The sequence below is a fragment of the Urocitellus parryii genome, unplaced genomic scaffold (genome assembly GCF_045843805.1).
Source record: "Urocitellus parryii isolate mUroPar1 unplaced genomic scaffold, mUroPar1.hap1 Scaffold_37, whole genome shotgun sequence".
Lineage (NCBI taxonomy): Eukaryota > Metazoa > Chordata > Mammalia > Rodentia > Sciuridae > Urocitellus > Urocitellus parryii.
The window spans coordinates 5,481,218-5,487,500 of record NW_027553327.1 but is presented as its reverse complement, the minus strand read 5'-3'; positions in this window follow the sequence as shown (position 1 = coordinate 5,487,500).

Below are 6,283 nucleotides of genomic sequence, written 5' to 3'. Positions count from 1 at the left end.
AGTAGTACTCCAATTATATGAATATGGAAGAAAGAAACACTGTGCTAGACTATAAAATTAGTGAAGACATTTAAAAAATGGAAGTTGAGAGTTCTCTCAGTTATTTTTTTGAGAAACTAAGCTCTCTACATATATACTGCTCTTGAACAAGAAAAGCCCCATGTACTGTTCTGAACTTGTGAGACGCATTTGATGTGCCAGCTGTGTGATCCTCATATTACATAGTTCTGACACACAGTTCCAGGAAAATACTAGAGTAGGGAATGAGAATGATTTCATATACATTCCACTAAAAGAAATCTGAGCATAAAGACACTCTGACAGGTTGTCTGCCTTTGGAGACACAAAGGAAGAATAGAAACACATGATTTTTCCAAGATCAAGGGATTCTTCTTTACTTTTCAATCATGTAAAATGCTCATAAACAATAACAACAAAAAATTTTGCTTTTGATTTTTTTCTATGATACTGGGGATTTGAAACAGCAGAATGTTAATTCTGGGCTACATACCCAGCCATGTTTTAAAATTTTGAGACAGGGTTTTCTAATTGTCTAATTAGTCTACCTAAGTTCCTGATGTTTACCTTAAATTTGCAATCTTACTGACTTAGCCACTTGAGTGTCTGGAATTAAAATGCATGTATCATTACACCCAGAGAGAGAAAAAAATAGCTTAAAGTCTCATCTAGTTTTTGGTACAACAATTGAAAATTGAAAATACCATGTTCATTTGAAATATAATATGGGTAAAGTAACTGATAATACTACAAAAATGTAACTGATAATACTGGGAAATGGGGAAGTTGTCACTGAACAGGAAGCTAAAATTTTATATATAAATACAACTCACAATACTGGAGCATAAATTTAAAATCAAACTCAGTAACTGTCTGAAGATAAAAAAAAATAAAAGCATACCAAGTATGTAGCTACATGGTACAGTACCTCTGGCTCAATCCACAATACCACAATCTCCAAAAAGAAGGAGAATGAATTCAGGAGGAAAGAAAAACTGAAATACCTATAGAGTATCTCACCCCCCCCCCTGGAGGAAAAAACACATGGAGTTGTAATTGGGATGATCTCCTCACTCCAGAATCCACATCACAATCTGAGAAGATTCGGAAATATTGCCACAAATGTTCTCACATAGAATTTAAGGTAGGGGCTGAAGATATTCTATAGGATACTATAGGACTTCCAGTGTCTAATTTTAATACAGGGTCTACTTGACTGGCCAGTGGAAATTCATGGCTGACCTTTCTCAGAAGAAGACACAGGACTGCAGAAACCAAAGATTACACCAGGGATTCTAGCCAACCACTGCCAGTTCCCACCATAACCAGTGCAGCCAGTTTCAACCAGACTCACCATCAAGTCTCAGGATTTCAATGCATACTCATCATTTACTGTATTTTTAGAAACCACGTGTCCTCTGTATAAATCACAAAGTATCTATACAGGAGAAAAAATCAGGTTCACTGGACATAAGTAAGGAAGTCAAGAAATGGATACCCACTCTGGCAGACTTCACACCAGATGATCAAAACTTGTTTCTCTTTACTGAATATGTGTAGATTGGACAATGCTTATATAAGAGGTCTGGATTGGACACAACTTATGTCTTCACATGCTCAATATGAGCCTAGTGAGTTTTTTGAGAGTCAGGAGATAACCACAAATCCAGAAATAAATGATGTCACAATTGTATGGTCTTGTCTGAACATTTATTTATTTATTTATTTATTTTTGAGGCTCTGGGAATTGAAATCCAGATCCTCAGGCTGAAGTGAATGTAAGGCAAGATATCCTTGGAGAAGTAAAATCCAGTCACCCCAGAAAAGCATTTGCATTTAAACTTGCATATGAGGCCTTTTGAATTTGTAGATTATATATGTAAATATATTATTTATGGATGGAAATAATACAGTGACAAGGCTGTAAAATTTCAGTTAACTTCTCTTGTATTGAAACAGATTGAACATTAAAATTATATGAGGTGGAAAGATAATTATTTTTTAGAGTTCATATAAAAATAGTAAAAATTGAATTTTATAATATAACCCATAATTTCGACTATGTGAAAATTACCATTATGTATTTAAAATATTACTAATAAAGCATATATATATTTTTGGAACAGCACCCTCAAAACTATTTCAAGACTGCAGAAAATCTCAGTTCACAGAACCATATTTGAGAGTAATGCTTGTCCTGAGTTCAAGAAGATGAAGGACATGATCACATCTTTTAACGCTACAGGTGAAAGATACATTCATTTTTTTTAGCAATATTTCTCCTGAGATATAAAATACTAGAGAGAAACTCCTCTGAGTGGGGGCAAGGAGATTTAACCAGAAAGTGGATGGTGTATTTTATATATATATATATATATATATATATATATATATGTTTTTTCCCAGATCCAAAGATTTGAGTATATTATTTAAATTGATTAATTGTATATTCCTTATTTTATGACATGGACTCAAACCCAATGGCCTGTCTATAACATTTTCTTTTTCTTCCTAAGATGAAAGCCCCTTAAGAAAGTGGGCTTGAAATGAAGATGAATTGTGTTGCTATCATGATGTCATGTCAGGTAGGGGATTTGAAATTTTGCTTCTTCAAGAATACTACTAAAGCACAAGTAATAGAAACAAGAGTCACTAGATTGGATGAATTCAAACTGAAAAGATTCTTCTCAGCAAAAGAAACAATCAGTGAGGTGAAAAGTGATATCAGAGAATCGGAGCAAATTTTTACCACATGCACATCAAATAGAAACCGAATTTCCAGAATATATAAAGAACTTAAGAAACTTAATACCAAAAAACAAATTTCCCAATCATTAAATGAAATGGGCTAAGGAACTGAAGAGACAGACTTCTTAGAAGATAAACAATCAATCAATCAATAAAAAAATGTTCAACATCTCTAGCAATTAAAGAATTGCAAATTAAAACTACTCCAAAATTTAATCTTACTCCAATCAGAATGGCAATTTTTAAAAATACAAGCAAAAATATATGTTGGTGAGGATAGGAGGAAAAAGGCCCACTGCTACACTGTTGGTAGGACTCTAAATTAGTGACATCAATCTGGAAAAGAATAAGGAGATTCCTTAGAAAACTCAGAAAGAAACCAAAATTTACCTAGCTATCCCTCTCCTCAGTTTAGACCAACAAGAGCTAAAAACAGCATAACACAGAGGCATATCCACATCAATGACAGCAAAACAATTCACAATAGGTAAACTATAGAACCAATATATATGCTCTTCAATAGATGAATGGATAAAGAAAATATGGTCTATTAACACAGTGGAATATTACTGAGCATTAAAAGAGAATAAAATTATGGAATTGGGAAGTAAATGGATGGAGTTGGAGAATACCATGTTAAGGCAAGTAAGCCAATCCTCCTAAACCAAAGATGTTTTCTCTGCTAAGTGGATGGTGATCTACGATGAGGGAAGTGGGAGGTAGCATGGAAAAAATGAAGATAAAGTGGAGGGAGGTGATCGGAGATTGTATAGAGGTAGATAAAATGGTGGAATGAAATGAATATCTTGTTGTACACAAAGTAGAGTTACATGGGTTTTTTAACTATACTTTCTGTACAACAAGAGAAATAAAATTTTGTGCTCCATTTGTGTTCTATGAAGTGAAATGCATTCTGCTCTATTACCAAGTTAGAACAAATTAATAAATTAATTGATTTTTAAAGATTCAGGAAAGAGACTTTCCTTTCCCTAGATCTATATAGAAACATATATTCATAATATATTCTATATATAACATGCACATTATTTAATGTATATAATTTATGAACAATTTTTTTCATATTTCTATTGATTTTTTTTAAAGAAATGACAACGAAGCATTACAATTTTTATTTCATGTATAGAACAAATTTTTCATATCTCTGGTTGTATATAAAGTATGGTGATACAAATTTGTGTCTTCATTCGTGCACTTTTTATGATGGTCTCTATCACATTACACCATTCTTGCTAATCCTCTGCCCCCTTTCTTTTCCTCCCACTCTTCTTCTTTATTTAGAATATATCTATTTCTCTCATGCTCCCCCTCCCTACCACATTATGAGTAAGCCTTCTGATATTTGGCATTTATTTTTTTTTTAGAATTGGCTAACATCACTTAGCATTATCTTCTCCAAAGCTATCCATTTACCTGCAAATGTCAGATATGATTATATACCTAGAACACTCAAAAAGCTCCACCAGAAAACTTCTAGAACTAGTAAATAATTTAGCAAATTAGTAAGATATAAAATCAACACCCATAAATCAAAGAATTTCTGTATATCAGTGAAAAATCTTCTGAGAAAGAAATGAAGAAAACTATCCCATTTACAATAACTTCAATAAAAAGATACTTGGGAATCGACTTAATGAAAGAGTTGAAGGGTCTATACAAGGAAAACTACATAAGCCTAAAGAAAAAATCAAAAAAGACCTTAGAAGATGGAAAGATCTACTTTGCTCATCAATAGGCACAATTAATATTATTATCAAAATGACAATGCTACCAAAGCACTATATAGATTTACTGCAATTCTGATCAAAATTATAATGGCATTCCTCATAGAAATAGAAAAAGCAACCATGAAATTTATCTGGAAAAAGACGAGACCAAGAATAGCTAAAGTATTCCTTAGCAGAAAGATTGAAGCAGGTGGTATCACTATACCAGACCTTAAATCATATTACAGAGGAATGGTAAGAAAAACAGCATTGCATTTACAAAAAAAAAAAAAAAAAAGACTGCAGATGAATGGTACAGAATAGAGATCACAGAGACTAACCCACAGTTATAATTATTACATATTAGACAAAGGTGTCAAAACATGCACTTGAGAAAAGACAGCCTCTTCAAAAAACCACTCTCAACATGCACAAAACTCAACTCTAAGTGTATCAGGAACCTAGGAATTAAACCAGATACTCTGTGTCAAATGGAATAAAATGCAGGATCTAATCTTCATCATGTGGGATTAGGCCCCAATTTCTGTAATAAGACACTGATAGCACAAGAATTAAAACAAATAATCAATAAATGGGATAGAATCAAACTAAAAAGTTTATTCTCAGCAAAAGAAACAATCTGTGAGGTGAAAACAGAGTCTACATTTTAGGAGGAATATTTTACCCCTCACATATCAGATAGAGCACTAATCTCTAGGGTACCTAAAGAACTCAAAAAAACTAAGCAAATAATAATAATACTGATGATGATGATGATGATGATAATAATAATAATAATAACCCAATTAATAAATGGGCCAAGGATCTGAACAGAGAGTTTTTAGAAGAGAATATACAATCAATCACCATTTTTTTATATATCTGATTGGTTATGGTCCTCCCATTTCAGGACCAAGAATAGTTATGGTTCAGTTTGTAAGGAAGGGAAACACGAGCAAGAATTATTCAACTCTCCTTTATAAATTAACAAATACAATTATCTATGTCATTTTCTAAACATAGCTAGACATGGAAAATATAGGTTTGGAGCAGAGAATATTTTTATTAGAAACACAGTGTAAAAAAAAAGTGAAAATCATAATTTTTTGTACCACATTGAACCACAAGAGAAACGGAACCTGGAATTCAGAAAAGAAAGATTCAAACATTTATACTTGGGAATGTGGATGACATGGATGCTTAAAGTAAAAAGGTTATTACAAGCTTTTGAAAGAAAATTCATGTGAGTGGCAGGTAATGGTTAACCAAATAGAATCTGCACAGTGTATTCCAGGGGCTTTGTCAGCTGTATAGGTATTCATAGCCTCCATGAAGAGCATTATTCATCTGTGCCCTTTAAAATTATTCCCATAGTACATATAAGAAAACATGGGTATCTGGATATTAAATAGCAATTCAGCAACCCACAGAAAACTACCCAGAGACAGAGATGTATGAAATTACTTCAAAGACCATCAATGTATTGTTAGCTCCTGACACAGGGATGTCAGTCTGGGGAAATATTATTTTCTCTGCATTTTGAAGAGAGTGCATAGAAAATATATTTCAGGGGCAACATAAAAATATATCAGTGGCCCTGAGTGACTCAGTTAGGAAATAAATCTAAAAGGTTTATTAGAAACTGAAAAGCAAAAAAGTAACTATTTATAAAAATAAATATGTTCATTAGTGGCTATCTCCACAACATGTCATTAAGTAAACAACAAATTATGTATGAATATTTCTAGAATTGGCCAAATTTTATTCCATATGATTTTATATTAAATCTCAAA